Genomic DNA, 18,793 nt, shown 5'->3' on the forward strand with positions numbered 1-18,793 from the left:
TTCCCATCCTGTAGACCTGAATCTTAAACGTTATCAGACTTTTAGGATGGAGGCATAATGCAGCGACACCACAATACCAGTCCTGCTATTGTAGGGACGAAGACAGCGCAAAACCGGGGACTTCTCTGCCTTTCTAGTGAGAACATTTCAAGACAGCAGCTACTCGGCCTGGGAAAATAAAACAGGGGAATTAGACAAGAGAAAATTACAAACTGTTGAAGTCCTGGAGTACTTCCAGGTATTCAAACAGGTAATACATTTGCTTAAATAAGTGGAAATAGTTTCAAAATGTCAACTTTGCTACATTGTCTAGCTTCTCCTTTCTGGTCCAGCTCCAGCCTGGGAGGTTTCTTCATGCATGAGCTCAGAGAAAAGCATCTACTGTAGAAATATATCAAACCCCAGAGCATTTCAGTGAGGGATTTTCAGCTGGCACATGTCTAGCGCTTTCATGATTTCCTGTTGGGCAGATAGGTTTGGGGAAACGCTTACATGAAAATAGCATCAAGAAACTACCCACCGAGCTCAATAAGCAAGCCAGATTAACGCAACACTTGTTACTCTCCTCATTGCCAGAGTCCTTAAGGCTGTTGGGTTCTTGGTAACCTGAACACAAATATTGGCCAAAACTTTACAGCTAGTTTCAATCAGTTAGGTGGCACAAAAGAGTAGTGGCCCTACTGACTCCCAAAGCCCACCAACGGAAATCAACATGTAGATCAGAAATAAAAAAATATAATGGTATTTCATCTAGGATGCAGCACGTAAGTACATTTGCTTCTCACAGGAATGAAGACATTTTGAATCTGTGTGGATATCTCACTAAACTCCACACACAGTTTATTTTAAGATCTTTTTACCTTCTTAATATCTAACATTAATTTGAGATAAAGACTGCTACTCTTATCTTTCAAAAACTGTTCTTTTCTCTACAGCCCTGGCTAGGACAATAATAATATACTCATGAAGTACAACTGTCTACCTGTAAATATTTTATAAATATGAATGGACTATAACTTCAGCACCTCTGAGGTTCTGTAGATAATGTCCTTGATCCAGAGGTATGGGAAAACAAATCAGATAGTGATTATTGGTTACTCACATGAACTGTTGCTGGTGAGATGATGACACAGATGTCCCAATTCTCAACAGTGTTCACAGACTTCAAGACAATTCCTCACATTTATGTTAACGATCACAAATTGGCTGCAAGATTTACACCATTTTGTATTTGGCTTAGCACCTTATGGAACTGAAACTTGGGCAAACCAAAGTTGACAAACTGATCTCAAAGTTACCAAGTTCAACGAAGCCTGAGAAAAATATACAGCTGCATAAAAGGGAAGAACAAGGGGGAGAGGAAGGGGGAGGGGGAGAGAGAGAGAGAGACCAGGAGAGACCAGCGTGGTTCACTCATGGAACAGCCAAAACTCAGAGAATCCACTCCAGTGAAAGCTGATGAAAATCTGACTCAGTTCACTCTATTGCTCAGAGAGTGACCTGTTGCTCCATATGCTCCATAACAAAAGCACTCCTGATGTCAGTAACATGTGGAGAGAGCAAATATTTCTCAATTGCAAATGATTCATTGACTCAATAAGCATCTGGCCTAAACATCTGATATGTATTTAAAATTCCATCTATTTCCTAAAAAATATTCCTTATTTTTTGAGTGATCAAAACCAAAAGACAACAGTAAAAAAGGTAACAGTCTTTTTTGATGCCACTTGTGATCAGAGGCAAAAGCTGTTTACCATTGGTGTGGACCAGATTGGGAGCAATTCTTTGCTAAAGCCCTTCAGCTGCTCCTTTCTCAAGCAGAAGAAACTGAACACGTGCACGTAACTCTGGGCAGTGATTGACCAGTGATGCTCCTGGGGTCTGCTTCAGCGAGGGAGGTGCTGATAACATGCCTGTGCAGAGGGCTATTCCCAAAGGCAGTGAGTGACTCACCTACCACACACAGGGGCACCCCAGGAGGACCTGGCTCTGGCTCCAGGTCACACCCTTCACCACTGGTCTCCATCAGATGACTTCTGCCATGCACGGAAACTGGCACGAGTTACAGGTCAATTTTGGAGCTGGATCAAATACCACCCCTCCAGGTCACGGTGGCTTCAGCCATACGTGAATCAACATTTAATATGGAATAAAAATTCTCCCATGATTGCTTTTAACTTTTGCACTGGGTGTGCTTAGGTTTGCAGAGTGGGGGTTCTCCTGTGCAGACAAACAACTGCATTTTGTAGGCCAGCTTCAGCTGCATGTCCAGGGTTGCATTCCTCCTCTCCTGGATGATCCACAGCAAGGCACTTCACCTCTCTGCACCCATTTCCCCTTTCTTCTCTATCTAGAAACCAAGCAGCCTGGTCACAGGGATCACTGTACACAGCATCCCTCTGTGGCACGCAGCATGGTCAGTATGCCAAGGAGCATGACACAAAGGCAAATTATCATTCATTTCTCTAGCATTTTAACTTTTATTTTTCTTCCCCATTTTTGCTGGATTAAGCTTTTGTAACATAACAGGGCTGACTCTGGGTGTCTGGCCTAAATTTAAAGTTCAATGAGGTTCTTTATTTTCCAGGAAACACTCTTCCTTCCTCTCCTTCCGTGATTGTTCCCACAGGTTTTAGAGTTTCTTGTTGGTTTTTTTTTCTCCTTTTTCTGGGTTTGACCTTTGTTCAGTTGCTCTTTTAGCAAAAGTCTTGTGGGTCTCACAGAAAATTTCAACGTGGTTGTGCTCCCAGTCCAAAAAGGGGATCAGCTGGGCAGACTGCAGGTCTCAGAGGTTCAAGCATGGGCTCAACAAGTGCTTTGTTGTCACCTTACTCCACATGGAGATTTACAGCTCCCTACAGACTGCATGAGGGCTGCTGCTCTCACCCACTCACGAGTTCATTCCTGCCCCTGCCTACTGCAAGGAAGGATGGCTACAAGAAAGGCAAGGCATTTCGCCTTTGCTTTGCAAAATTTAAGGCAGCATTTCTGGGAACTGAAGTCCCCTACTGAAGCAGGAATACCTTCTTTGCCCAGACATATGAAGGCTTTTCATGAAACCTATAAAAGATCACAAAATGAAGAAAGGACATAGAAATAAAATCTGCTGTCTTTCCTCCATCACTTACCACAAGCATCTCTTCTCCGCTGCCAAGGAAGTACTTGCCATCTAGCAAACTTGACTACATTTATTCTCAGCTGCCTGATACCAGTCTCCTGGCAGAGCAGCCAAGCCCGCAGACAGGTGTTATCTGACCTAAAGCCTCCACATCTTTCCGCCCTTCCAGCACAATGCCTTTGGCTCATGACTGCTCCTGCCCTTCTTTCCTCAGGACGCCTCAAACACAGGCCAATGTTAGAATGAATATTGCCCTGCCCGCTGCCAGCTCGACTGCCTGCTGTCTTTGCCAACCTGATAATGCATGTACTAAATACTTCACATGTTCATCAGGTTGTCTAAGTTGCTCATCTTAGAAGGCTCAACCAGAGCCTCACTGCTCAAAAGGTGGGAATTTTCTCTTAAACTCTCTGCAGTTCATAGCGCTCTATGCTAATTTATACTCATGTATACTCCTTATACTCACCTCACTGATTTTTTTCTTACACTCACTCTCCTTCAGTTCCAGTTACTCCTCTCTGCACCTTTCCCCTTCTGTAGTGACTGAGTGTGAGCGATGCTTGTTTAGCCTCTCCTAAAGCAGGTTTTCCACCCTCCTGGTTATATTCTGCTAGCCCTATGCTGCACTTACTTTCAGCACAGACTGTTTCTTTCCTTTAATTCTTCCTACGAATGCAGCTGCCCAGAGCCATATGCAGCATTTCACACGAGGTCTCTCTCACCAGCACCCGGCTCGGTGGTACGACTCCGGTGCTCCTCTCTTCCCTGGAAAGGGTTGCACCAATGCCGCATCCAACTCAAACTTCCTGTGACTCACTACAGCACCCCGCTTTCACCTCCTCTGAACCCTTCGGCTTCAGTTCATTGCCAAAGTATTTATTATTTCTCCTTAAACACTGCAAGATCTTATCTTCTGCAGTATTACATTTCACGTCACTTCTGCTACTGTGATTATATCATTCTCCTTGTGGAGATCCAAATCCCACTTTTTATGGATAACGTTTTCCAATTCCGGGTCGTCATCATACTCCTACATTGAGGCTTGGTGAAAAAATTAATGCATCTTGGTCACCGGATTTATTTTTATGAAACTCTGCCAAGAAAACTCCCTCAAATCTATTATTTCTTTTTCCCACATAAGTCACTGCCATTGACTTATTAGCCAGTTCCTTACCCATGTTAAATAATAGTTTTAGCAGAACTCAAACAGTATGAGAATAGAAATTAAAATCCTATAAATGCTTAATGAAGTTGTGAAAGATGAATGTGCATTTTCTACCTATAAATACGGTTAGGTTACAAAAGGAAACAACCCTGCTAGTCTGTCAGGAGTAGTTTTTGCTCTTCCCCCTGCCCACCACCCCCCCCCACCCCCCCCCGCCCCCACTTGGTCACTTGCTTGCATGTATTTAATAATTCTTTCCCTCAAAATCTGTACTGAATATTTTTTAGTATTTGAGGCTGGATTGACAAGGGGGTAGGTATTAAAATCTCGTAAGACTGCCGTCTTAGATATAGGTACTTACATTTGCTGTTCATTAACCACATACTGAATTCCCAAATTCAATAGTTTGATTCAAAGTTCTAATAAAAATCATGGCCAATAATTTCATGTATGAGTTTTTTAGTTTTGCCAGACAGAAATAGAAATGAAACAGCTTCTATCTATAACTCTTCTATTGGTGTTACCCACGCCAGCTCTGTCTTCGTCAACCAAAGCAAAAGGAACCAGCACTCTTAACCTGAGATAACTGAGGTAAAATTCTGTGTTTAAAAAATAATCAAACTTGTAGGTCTTTATGAACTAGTAGGTTTTAAGTTATAATAACTTACTGCTCACAGTCTGCAATTCAATCTGCTAACAGATACAAAAACTACAGCGTCCTTTACTTGGCCAGATTTAACTTTGAGCTGATGCTTATTAGAAGACCTCAGACCAGCAATGTCTAACCAATACCCTCCAAGTCTTTTGCAGTGTCTTTCTAGCACATTTGCCCATGACTTCTCCTGCCTCCCTCTCCAAAGAATCCCTTAAATACAAGCTACATGAATTGCTTCACCAGATGCAATTTCTCCTGGGAAGCATATAGGTTGATGTTAATCTCCCATGACATTGGGAGATTACAAATATAATCCCCCTGGGGACTAAAAAAGTAGAGAACATCCTGATTTTCCTCTTCTATCCTAATATAAAGCCAGTTACTTTGAAGAGAGCAGCCCACAGGTCAGCTGCTTACTGAGATTTGTCTATTTGGTCCTCGTTCTGCATCAAATTGCCCTACAGCTATAGATTGTCCATGTTCCCTTCATTCCCAAACAGGCTCATGGGTGTGGAAACATCTTACTGACCAAATACAGCAAGAAAATTTTTATTTCCGTATCCTTGGATCAGAACTAACGCTGAAGACTTAATTAAAAGAAAAGGAGAAAAAAACCCCCAAACAATCACCACCAACAACAAAAAAAAAGCATGTAGGAAAGAAAGAGAAGCTGTAGCCACTGAGGACAAACTCCTATCCAGGTCTTACCCAATATCACCACAAGCAATTCTGTTAAACTAGTAAGACTGCATGAATGCTAGGCAAGGCAAAGACCTGCACCACCTATCAATCAACTCATTAGCAACAATACACCTCTCTAAGTCACCACACAGCCTCTGTCTCAAGCTCCTGGTCCCCTATCAGGGCAACGTGGTGGACAAGGGTGCTTGGACCCTTCTCCATTCCTGCTGGTTTTCCACAACGGCCTCGTCACCCAGGAGCAGGCCATTGAAGATGGGCACACGTGTGCTCTGCTGCCAATACTCATTAGCAAGGACTCAATACGTTTGCAAAGCAAGGAAAAGCAGGGTCACTGAAAGTCAGCGAGCTCAGGACCCTTTCTTGGGGGTGCCCAGTGCCTCTGAAGGTCAGGCCCTCAGGTACTCGCTACACGAAGACATGAATAGACCTTTCTCTCTGCCCTTACCAGAGACACTGACAGCATTGTTAAAGCACAAGCACAACAGAGTCTAACGTGGCTGAAAATTTGGCAGAGCCACGCTGGTCTTTTTTGCTTCAGCATGATCAAATGGCAGCATTGCTCACCGAGTGCGCAGGGCATGAAAGGATTAGCCGCCCTCCCCCACCAAGCAGGTGAGCCGAAACCCTTTCCAATTCACTACATGTCAGTTTACAAGTAAAACATAAGGTATAAATGCAGCTATTGTTAAGGTGAAGCAGCCATCCTGGCTAGGGAGTCAGATTAGCCATTTACCCTTTGTAAAAGGATTAGCAGAGCCCTATTGTTTCAGTGTTTATTTATCAATTTGCATTTTTAATAGGGGGCATATATCTGACAAGGGCCCACGTCCACCATGTACCCTGGGCCACACTGTTTTATCCCAACTCCCCACTGCCAGAACATACCTGAGCATTTTATAGACCAGAAATCAAGGAGAAACGAAATCTTTGGCACCGCTACTGCTCTCGCAACAACATTTTCTTAGGCTGGCCAGCATCTGCGAGTCTTTCAGCTGAGAGCAACTGCTGGTTTGTAGCCAGGTTGCAACTGCTAGCCACGTAGATCAAACACCAGAACCGGTTTCCCACTTTTCCTTGGATAGCTGAGCTGAATGCACAGGTGCCTGCAGCCCATCTATCACAGTTTCTGAGCACACGGGCTGCAGCACCTTGTCTGCGGCGGGCCGCTCCCTTACAGGGATCACAGGCACCAAAGCAATGAAGCCTGAGGATGAAGCATCTCTGTAATTAGCACTGATGCCACACTTGCAGTCTCCAAAGCCCCTCAGATAATTTATACAGCTTTCAATGGGCTCACAAAAGCCTATTTTTTTTCACTGACGAGGGTGGTGGTGAAAAAATTACTTGGCCCATTAAGCACAGGGGTTAGCACCAACTCAGCAGTTTTCAGCATCCCAACATCTCCAACGGGTCCCCAGCTTAGATCACGTTGGGCGCTCGCATCGTCTTTGGGCGCCTTGTAAACAAGTATTTATTGCCGCAGTGACTAGCTCGGTCTCCGTGTGCCGCAGGGACTCCTTGCTGGAGTTCAAGTTGAGGGAAGGGGTTTCACACAGAGCGGTTCACAGCAGGGGAGAGGGGGAGCACCGCTTGCCCCAGCCAACTCCACCAGGAGCGCAGGCTGGCCATTTGGCAGACAACAGCTGCTCGCTTGGATTAGGTAAAAATTCCTCCGTTAGAGGGAACGGGGATGTTTTGGAAGGTAAGTGAGTGAGCAGATTTTTTAATTAAAGTGACGCCAGTGCATTTGCGCTCTGGTGCAGCCCCACACCCTGCTTTTTCATAAGATGGCAATTTAGGAAGCTGTTCTTTTAAACCGTAAAAACAATTCAGAAGACGAACAAGCATCCAGCTGTGCTAAATTACCTTCCTGATCCCCCAGGACCCAGCAGCAAACTATAGCCTGTATTTTACAGGCGTATGATTTATTTACATGGAGTAACATACAGGTATTGGGTTTGACCCATAAACCCCTCCTATGGCTGGGGGCCTACACATCCAAAAGCCTTCTCCCAGGCTGGGCTCCACCGCCACAGCTGTGCCGGTGCAGGACCTCTCTTCGTGGGAGGGGGAGAAGCAACTACAGGGTGTTCTCTGGCTTTTTGTAACTCCTTCCACCCACCCATTTCTTTTTTCTTTTTCCCAAACAATTCTAGCTTGTTGATCAGCAGGCATCTCTCACAGGCAATTAATTTTCCTGCTCACAGGGGAAATGAGGAGGCTCTGGTGGGACGCACCATAAAGATCTTAAAATACGTTCTGTGCTGCTAGCTTGTTGCAGATACTCTGATTCATAGTCGAAAAGGAACACCATGAGTGGTCTCAATTAAGGACATGAATTTAGGAATCATCAAGGAGCACATAAGGCAAGCGATAGGCATTCTGCTCTGAGGTTCGTGCACAAATGTTTAATAAAAATAAAAAACCACACACAAAAGGAAGGGAGGGTGGTGTTTCAAATGCGAGGGACAGACCCTGTCCCACAGAGCCTACAATTTACATTTAGATTAGCACAAGTAGCAGTAACATTGCAGGGAAGGGGGATAAGGGTCACAACAACAAAACTTTGTGGCTGGCCCACACTGTAATTTTGGTAATCAGAAAAAATGGAATGGTTCTAGTTAATAAATCAGTGCTATTGACATTTCCATAAATTTGAGGGAGGTACACAAATACCTGTGGGATAAACTCTTTGATTGGATTTAGCCATTCTGTTCTCTAGAGTAACGGTTTTCAATCAACAGTCTTTGAGGTCTGCTTTAAAGATATGTGAAAGATACCTTAAGAAAAAAGCCTGCTCCCTAAACTTACGTTCACTGTATATCCCTGAATATTTCTGGTGTGCAGGAACAAACAAATCATGTAATATTGAAAGCAATTGCTCTAGAATGACAGATGGGGAGATTTCTTCCTTTTCTTTTTCAACTGAGAAAACTGATTGCCTACCACAGCCTCATGGAAAAGGGCAGGCGATCTCCCAGTGCATGGAGCTACTAAACTCTCTATAGGAGCTAGACTAACAAGGCTGGCCACTGGTGAGTCTTCAAGTGTCTGAAATACCAACCTACATACAGATACTACAAACTTGCAAGCAAGTCTTCTCAACAGCATCTGCAGAGGCCTGAGTCATCTTTCAGACTGGACTAGCGTGGCTGTTACCAATAAATATCTAATCATACCTCAGCATAGCAACAGCCCCCACACATTTATCTATCACCAGGTGTCATGGCTACAACACAACACACCGCAGCAAACCACCGGCTTTTGCCACCGCCATGCTTTTGCCGGTGTTGTACGCACCCCCCTCTGAGGCAGCAGCATGCGCCGGGAAGGTGCTGGCACACGCAGTTATTCACTGCTTTTCCCATAACAGGGCCCCTCTTATTTCTGATTTGCCAATTTTTCTCAATATGGAAGGGGACAAGAAATTGCAACCCTCTGATACCTCTTGACACTCCTCCAAAGGATGGGGCAATAGCAGCCTAAGATCCCTCTGTGAAGACAACCATCAATGCTAAGAACGGTAGCGAGCTGTATTTTCTGTTCAGCTCAATATTCAAGGTTTGAAATTGTAGGTGGAAGAAGTACCAGGTGTGGCTGAAATGAGAGCTGTGTGAACACAACTGAATATACTGCCTGATGCAAAGAAGAACAGAAGGAAAAAGGTCAATTACTCAGCACTGAGAATGCCTTCCCATTTGGCTAGCTAGAAACAGACCAGGGATCTCTTGGTACTGTCAATATTTAAGCCAGTTTCTTTTTCTATACTAGACTATCACCACAGTTTCAGCCTAACACTCTGCTCTCATAAACTTTCTGGATTTAAGTGAAGAAATAAACATCAACATACATTCAAAGCCAGATGAGTTTTTGGATGGCAACCATGTTCAAGCAATCTAGCAGAATTTGTATAAGCACATGTGTCTGGGGTGGGACTTCAGCACAGAAACTGGAAACTCTTCCAAAGGTATCTTTCTTTGTCATACTTCAGATTCCCCTTCCACACCCTGCCAAAATTGCTCACTGAATGAATGAGGCTTCCTGAACTCAGCAATTGGCTGGAATCAAGACACTTTCTGTTTTAACTCCAAAAATACCAAAAGGCAAATCAATTATGGTTTTAGAATGCCCATAGTCCACTGTTTTAAGCAAAACAAAGAGGTTGAGAACCACTTCTTCTTTGTTTACTTCTAAGGCAAGCAGATAGAAGAGATAGAAGAAACAAAAAAACGAGGAAAAAAAAATCACAGAAAAAATGATAAAAAAACCCCCTTAAATATGAATAAAGATTTCTTAGAGATAATCAGAAAGGAAGATGGAGTTGTTCAGGCAAGTTTCCTTCAGAAGCGCAGGCAGACAGATATGTACGTTGCTGCGTACAGTCTTCAGCAAAGTCTGTATTTGTTATTTGTCTGCACAACACATTAGTGAAGCGGACCCTCATCTCCTTCTGCAGCGGTAATGAAGAACAGAACATAGAAAGCAGTGTTGTGTTCATGAAGTGCTAAGCTGCAAGATCCAAGGGTCACACTGGACTCCACTTTGCTATGTTCCAGGGAGCCTATCATCACAAAATAGCAATCCTGCTTCAAAAAAATACTGTACTACTGGATGACCAGAGGGTATTTCATGGTCAAGGCTAAAGGGACACCAGCACACCAGGCAAAATAGCTTAATCCCAGGCAAATTAATACTAGAGAGTACCGTGACTACTGTTTAAAGGCAAACAGCAAATTGATAAGGCAGGGGTCAACAACTGGTTCCAATACAACACATTTCACAAAAAGCAGACCAGATCACGCTACAGTAGCTTTTATTGCAGAGATCAGTAGGCCAGCACAGCTATTCTTAATATTATGCATCCAAGTGCCTCATGCTTAGGCCAGCCAGCATAGAGCTAAAATGGAAGCATATAACAAATTAGCGCTAACAAGCAATCATTAGAAGTGTTAACAAGTGATGGTAGAGAGGCTCTGTTTTTCATTTTATTACTGATCTCTAGTAAGTGTTATTATCCTCATAGAATAACATTTTATTATGAAACGCACATGCAGAGCATTAAAGCCTTTGATAGTCCAGTGCTTGCCAGTAGCAGCAAAATTGTAAACAAAGTGAAAGAATCATTTCTGAAATGCCAACAGCCATTAGTATTCACAAAGTTCATAGGATGCAGAGCGCGCCAAGATGCTGCGGCATAAATAACAGGAATTTATTATGACCCGAGGATCTAAGGAATCAATTGAATATTCAGTTTCTTCCCATTTTTCAAAAGAGCCTAAACCTACATGCTTAATCTCAATTGATTTGTGCCTGAGCTGAGTCTGTTAGATATTGCCAATCCTTTTTAGTCAATAGCTTCCTTTGACATTTCCCTCTCTTAAAATAGAGCAAACAGCTGCAACTAACAATTTTTCACTATGGTCTTGTATATGTTTTGTTTTACAACAAATTTTAAACAACAACAATGCAACCGAGCAACTTCTGCTCACTGTGGAAATGTGATTTTTTTTTTTTGAAGACTTGTAGAATTGGACATGGTATCAGATACAATTAGGACAACATGTTTCTTTTAAACTATAGCTAGGAAAAGGACATGGGTTGAGAAAAGAACCTACCACTTTGAAATGAACGAGCTTACAGGACAAGAGAGACAACAGTCTTTGCCTACATCCTATTGCTGTTCATCACAACCAGATAACCTGAAAATTACTGATGCATTTTATATGACTACCTATTTCTTCACCTTTGACATACAACCAAAAGAGTAAGTCAATGATGCTTGCATTTCTGCATTGCAAATACGCAGTCTCCATCTATCAGGAAAGACTGTAATGGAAGCTCAATTTACAACTTATATCATAACTGAGTGGCACCAAGCCCCTCCTGAGCTACCTTCAGGAGCAACACAACACAGGAGATACAGCACACACAAGTCACTTTACTGCCACGCGTAAGCTAAATGTAAGAAAGTTTACTGAATTATTAAATAAGCAATTATGATAACATAAGATACTAAATACAGATAGGGTTGTGTCAACCAACCTACTATTTTTTTTTTTAATTCTTCCCCGTAAAAATACTAGAAATACTCAAGTAAGAGTGACGCCTTCCCTTCTAACACATACCTCTCTCTTCAGAAGATAGCTAAAAATCAGTGAAGAAAGAAAAAAGAACATAATACAGCAAAGTCCTACTGGGGAACTGGGTTTTAATGAACACACAAAGCAACTAGGTGACATCTTTATCAGCCCTCATAAACCTTGATTGAATACACAGTGATAAGACCTGTTTAAACTGTCATCCTCATGATAACACAGGCAGAGACAACACGGGCCTTAGCAACAACCTGTGTAAGAGAGGCCCTTCCAAAAGTGCAGGCACCGTTAGGTAATGTATATCATGTAAACAGTTCAAAGCTTGCACGGCTGGTTTGTTTGTGCGAGGGTGGGAGGTGGAGTGCATATATGCTCTCAGCCAGCCCATCTTCTCCCAGCTTCGGCTTGAAAGGACATTTGCTTCAGAGCCAGCCTGGTTTTGGGGATGGCGAGCTGTCTGGGGAAGGTGGGCACTTTGCGTCAGAATGACCTTTAGCACTTAGGTCTGCAAACACCAAGAATTTCATATAAGTGGTTTTAAAGGATTTAAGGAAAGCCTGTTCTGGTTTTTGTGGGTGGTTGTTTTTTTGGGTTTCGGTGTGGGGTTTTTTTTCTTTTTTTTTCTGCTTGTTTGTTTTGCTTTTTTAAACCAACATTATCCATGAGATCAGTAACATTCAACACTAGGAAGAAAGTGGACATTTAGGGCCAGCGTGACTACAGAAGTTGATACTGACATGACTTTTACCAGAGGACCTGGCCTTGGCCATCAGGGCTACTTACTTAAAAACTCTTTTCTAAGCATTTCAAACCCTTTTAAAACCTTTTCAAGAAACATCTTTGCAACTGCACAGTTAATAAGCAAGGACTTAATTTATCTATTTTTCTGTATTTATTTCTAGCTTTAAAAAAAAACAAACAAAAAAACAACTTACACTTGAACTTTTATTCTTTCTCCCCAGAATTGTTCTTCCCTCACTCCAATGCTTGCAGTGACACCCACTGGCTGTGGCAGGCAGAGATTCAGAGTCTCATTACTAAAATGCTTCAGTGTACTGACAAGATCAGCAAGAGACAGGAATTCAGAAAAACACTGCCACCAAAAAGCTGGCATTGCCAGCTCACTTATAATATTATAACTCAGTGCCTGTATTCAATACAGCTTTCTTCAATTAAGAGATTTAGTAAGTAAATAATGATCAATGGTTACTTATTAAGTATAATAAAATACACATTTGTATATAATTACTAGTTAGTAATTTCCACTGCTTGGACAGTAGAAGATATTCGTTCATTTTATGCCTATTTGCTCTTTGGCAAGACTGTGAGGCTGCACTAGTACTGGGGTTTAATTTTTCATCAGGAAAACACTAAACTGAGCTGGTACACACCACTGTACGCCTTGCTGGCAGGGGAGGCGTTTCAGCTACTCAGGAACTCATTTATACTTTTGTAGGCTTCTTTGCATACACCAGCAGATTTCTTTTAGTACCCCCAAGCAGCATTTTTCTTGTTTCACATGTAGGAAAGAGAGGAAATAGAACTAAGTGACTTGAGTAAAGAATGACAGGAAACCCATGGAAACCAAAGCTAACAAATGCCAGTCTAATGGCCTCTGTTAGAAGACTACTTGTTTCTTTAACTCGATTAGAACAGTTTCTCTGTAACACATGTAGGCTCTTAACGCTTAAACAAAACGATCCAAGATTAAGCTGGAACACAAACAAATAGCTCATTACACAGTGTTCACCAAATGAAAAGGGTAGGTTTTAATTTAACTACAACCTGATGGCTTGGAAAGGATCAAGGGAAACTCCAGAAATACTTGCAATAAAAAATTATAAAAAACCCCCAACTTTTTGCCTGCCTTATGGCATGAGCCAAGAGCAAATGGCTCCTGGCTGTGAGCATGCAAGGTGTGTTTGCTAACTTCGATTAAAGCATTTTATTCACCTTATTATTTCCCACATCCACAGCCACTAACATTCTCTCTTAGAAGCAGAACTACTATATTCGTGGAAAGCATATTTATACAGGAGTTCCTCCAAAGCTGAAAAAAAAGTTATCCAATGCCTTCTCAGCCAAACTTCCTCCTGAAGTGAAAAATCCTTCCCTTTGGTAAGAAAGCTGTGTCAGACCACGTTTTTGTCCCTAATAAAAAAACCACTCTCCCTTGGCTTGCCACAGTTTTGGCAGCTGTGCTCAGCAGAACCGTGCTGCTCTGCCCAGCTAGTCACCACACTTAACAGAACCACCACTGTATCTTTGACCTGAACAATAAAATAAAAAGCAACTATGCACAAGCAAACAGTTACTGTGGGTAACGCTACCCACCTCAGGTCCAAGCAGGCAGCTCTCCTCCAAGTTAGCAATTCCATCAATAACCTAACACATCATTAAAGAACTCCATCTCCTCCCCCCCTCCCCCTTTTTTTCGCCCGTCCAAACTCACAGCTGTCTGCAGAGGTCTTCAATGCTGCATATATACAGTACGCAGCAAAATAAGCTAGGCTTGTTAGCTTCCCTTCTTCCCTCAGCTGTTCCTTCTGTATTGGGAGGAAATAAATTAATAAAGCATGGGGAGGGACACTTTCATCTGAACATTGAAAGCTGGCGCCTTTTAGATACCCTCATTTCTAATCCACTGATAACCAACCCAAGGATACACACAGCTGTTTAGCATCCTTGTTCTAGAGGTTTGGGCTGCGTACCAAGCACCATGCGATGGTCTATGTCCAGGTTGCCTGTGGTATTACTGACCTCCTCTCAGGCTAGCTACCCTTCAAGAAAAGCCAGATGTACTAACTTCTGAAGAATACTATGTTGTCATGGGTGCACTGCATTCTGCTCTCACTGCTGGCTACTATGGACACGGTATTTTGCCATGACATCTTAAGCTATATCTACCCTTCAAGCAAAGGTGCAACAATGCAGCTCACATAGCATCACCCAAATTAGCATTTGGTTATGACTGGGAAGAGCTTAACCTAGGATGTGCTAAGCCCTTACCTGTCTTCCCTAGAAAAACCTGCCAGCCCCAGGGCACCTCTGTTAATAATTTTCATAGGAAAGGACAGACCAAATCCAAGAATTCCAGACACAGCAGTAATGCCTCCATCGATTACCTCTCAAAATTACAGGCCACATGAAAAAAAAGTAAGGCAGCCCTAGATTTGATAGTTGAAGACGGACAGAAAGAAAAAGACCAGACCAAATCAACATTAAAGTCCTTTCCTTGTCCTGGAAAGTTATAGACTGTAACATTAGCTCCCCTATAACCCCGCAAGTGCATCCTCACACCCTGTGGAAGGATGTTCTGGGGAGAGGGAGGGCAGTGGTCGGGAACAGATGGGACAGGCACATCAGATATGTTTGATTCCAGCCAATCCAGACAGCAAGTAGCAATTACGGCAGCATTTTTGGCCAAATGAAAATTGGCAAGGAAAATGAAAACTCGGCACAGTTCCCATCCAGAAGAGGGGAACAAGAAAAAACACTCCCCTTGTTAAATCCTCCTGTCTAGATACTTTTTTTTCCGTTTCTTTTCTGAACACTATTTAACTACCTCCTCAAAGTTGAGAAACTCCTGCAAAAACAGACCTATGAAATCAGCCAATGACTAACTTTTCCCAGAGGGCTCAACAGCAGCTTGCCAAATCTTGGTGTCACCATTTGATTCAGCATAGCAGACGAAGCCTAAAATTAAGTGTCTGGTATCCTGATCTTGTTAATGAAGATATATTTTTCATATTGAATTAATTTCCATGCTACTTACCAATAAAGCAATGTCAGCTCAGGACAAGTAGATGCCCAGAGGGCTCGGCCCACTCAACCCTACTTGGCTGCAACACTTTAAAAGTGTAAGTGGCCTCCAACTGCTGCCTGCTGCAGGGAAAGCACCTCACACAGGTAATTATCAAGCAGTTGCTCTGCAGTAGCTTTTTTACACTGCTGCCTGTTTGCAGCCAGCCACAGTTCACAGTAAATGTAAGTCAAGATGACTTACCCCTTTACATCCCCTGTGTGCACCATGGGAAGAGTTGTGTTACATGCAACAGCAGATCCCCAATTTCTGCATCAGGGATTGGCTTGAAACTCCCGCGCTTTCCTTCTCCATGTGTGGAATAGTTCCAGTTTAAGTATAGGGCCTATTACTCCAGGGAGATTTGCTGTGGAGAGACCTATCCAGGGTGGTGGATGTGCAAGACAAAAGGAGATGGCAGGGTTACAGCAGGACTTAATGTATCCATGATACAAGCTTTCAAGAGAGGGAACAGAAGAATCTAAAACTCTTCAGATCACTCTGCTCTCAGTCAAATTTGCCCTCCGAGTTTCTCACCTCAGAAAATTCTTAAGAATTAGGCCTGTGACTACAGTTCAGTTGTAGGTTTCCCCATGCCCTTATTGTAACACACTTTTCTATCTCAACAAGGTGTGAAGTGCTCCCACACTATGCCTTCTTCATGAAGTGGTGGGAGAACACAGTTTCAGAGGACATAATGAAGACTCCCTCAGTGTTACATGGAATCAAAATCACCTCACCAAAACCAACAATAATATGAGTTAGGTGCTTTAAATGCCACGTGCTATAGATCGGACTAACACAGTAAACACCTTGGGCATGATGCTTTGAATTGCAAGGCTATAGTAGAAACAGTTTAACTAAGGCCTCTGCCTTAGGAAAAGCAGCCTTGTCTAGATAGCCCTGAAGTACTCTTCTTTTACAGGTCTCATCACAAAGAAAAAAGAAGAGAGGAAGAACGACAGCATTGTATTTCAAAGCCAACAAACTATATAACATGCCCATTGGGAAGTAAGTGCTGTATAACTACCGTTTATTTTATATAGCTTTCACCCAGAATAACACAAGATACCTTATGATCATATACACAGTAGGGATTATGAAATCTTAGTAGAAGAGTATTACTTGGACTGTGGTTTCAGATTTACTTTATTCAGAGGCAGAACTTTTTCATACTTCTCTATGGAGGCAGCAAGAAGCCCAGTAACTGCACCCTTCTCTTTGCAAATAACCCACGCTCTTGCAAGCGATCCTACAGAACGGACTTCCTCCAGGCACCTTAAGCGGGCAAGATACACACAACTAGGAGACAGTTGAGTTTCTCTGAGAAGTATCTTGACACCAAAAACTGAACCTGAGATACAGTAACAATGAATATTTCAGACAGCCTATAGGACAGAAAAAACCCCAACCAACCAACCACGAAAACCACAATAACTCAAACCACCCTGAAACATTTACTTGTTCCTGATTTTCCTGACGTGGTTGAGAACAGTCATAAGTACACCAAATGCCCCTATCCTTCCCTCAGCTGGCAGCTAAAACCTCTTTCTTATACTTTCAATACAGAGAAATAAGGGATGCTGATAAATTAATGTGGAAGTTTGCTAAAACTGAATTCCTCCTGTCAGTGTATGTAATTAAGAGTGGAGTCAGCCACAAGGATAGGGCCTCCCTGTGCTTATGCCAAAGCACTGTGCCAACCTCAAGTGTAATGGAGGAAAGAGCTACCTTATCAAGGCGTATCAAGAAGGAAGGGACACTGTTCTGCTACCAAAAAACAGACATAAAAAGACTTGAAACAGCACACTTGAGAAGTGGGGGACATGCACTGAAGACATGAAACACAAAAAACAGATGCAAAACAGAACAAGAGTTGCAAACATGAAGGTAAGGAAGGTCCCTTGTTAATTCAGCAAGCGTGCCAACCTGAACGACATTGACCAGCTTAAAATTCCCATTTGTGAAATATGACTTTGGTACAAGGTTGGAAATTTTTGTCCAGGGAATAGCTGTCTGGTCTGTTCAGCCTCTTGGTAGAAAGATAATGAGTTACTTCAAACTTCTGCCTCCAAGTAACTTGCATGCTCAGGGAAGCCTTGAGAAGCTAGACATTCCTTTCACTGAGCAGACTGATAGGCTTCAAAGCATATTTAACTATAAGTTGTGTTACTATAGTGTGGAAAATATTAATCAGCTCCAGCCATCTAGGGAGACTGTGGTTATCATTAAGAATATGTGGGACACTCATACTAGAATTCTTTTCCCCTGCATAGTGGACAAGCTCTCTCATACAATTTATCTGCTTCAGCTGCATGCTTTTGAAGAAAAAAAAAAAAACCAAACCACCAACCTAGACTAAATGAATACTTTCAACTAGAGCTAAAGGTAAACACTCCACTGGAACTTTGCCCTAATCAATAGTAGCAATGTTCATGTCACATGAGAGTCAGAGGATAGAATATGGTGCTTACTGAAGTCAGCAAATAAGCTAATTATACTTAGCCGGCTTGAAGAAGGGGACAAGTGAGGTCTGGTCCACCCACATATTAATGCAATCATCATTATCCTTATCCCTTGTTTACTTTGTGCTTATATTACAAAAACCCCTTGTCACAAAGGGAGGGTGCTACTGACCCCTTGTGGAAGCCACACGTACATCTCAGGATGCACAAGCATCACTGGGGAAATCGGCTCAGATTGTTTGTCTACTTACCTCGCTCCGACTTAAGGAAAATTCAATGAAATGGTGTTATACTGCTGCAAAGCATGAGTACAGTCTCAAGTGTATTTTCCCGATTTTATGCAATTTTTCAGAAATTAAGTTTTTCATTAACTTCTTTAGGGCAGTCAAGTAAGCAACAACAAATCCTAACTGCAAGAAATACATTTTGCACTAAATTTCCTATAATTTAAAGCAGGGGTCCTCAAACTTTTTAAACAGGGGGCCGGCAGGCAGTCATCTGCGGCTGCTTTGCTTCCCCCCCCAACCCCCGGCGCGGGGGGGGGCGGAGGCGGTGGAGTCTGTAAATACCGGGGGCCGGATTGAGGACCCTGGGGGGCCGTATCCAGCCTGCGGGCTGTAGTTTGAGGACCCCTGGTTTAAAGTCTTGCATTGTTGCAGCATAAAACTTACATGTTGCTAGCTGGCAAAGTTCTTGATTTCTAATATAAACTACCTCATAGCATCACTCTGCTGTAAAAAAAGAGGGAGAGGGAGAGGGAGAGGGAGAGGGAGAGGGAGAGGGAGAGGGAG

General features: G+C 42.7%; 1 protein-coding gene across 1 annotated transcript in view; it reads right to left on the reverse strand.

Annotated features, from left to right (window-relative positions):
* Window positions 1–2,009: 2,009 nt before the first annotated feature.
* The window catches only part of MIB1 (MIB E3 ubiquitin protein ligase 1), a 101,624-nt gene continuing 84,840 nt past the window's right edge, over window positions 2,010–18,793 (reverse strand). Inside the window, exon 22 of the transcript XR_005102975.1 lies at window positions 2,010–3,060. The gene's annotated coding sequence lies outside the window, so the exon portion shown is untranslated. The remainder of the gene's footprint in view (window positions 3,061–18,793) is intronic.

This window comes from Falco rusticolus, chromosome 3 (genome assembly GCF_015220075.1).
Source record: "Falco rusticolus isolate bFalRus1 chromosome 3, bFalRus1.pri, whole genome shotgun sequence".
Classification (NCBI taxonomy): domain Eukaryota; kingdom Metazoa; phylum Chordata; class Aves; order Falconiformes; family Falconidae; genus Falco; species Falco rusticolus.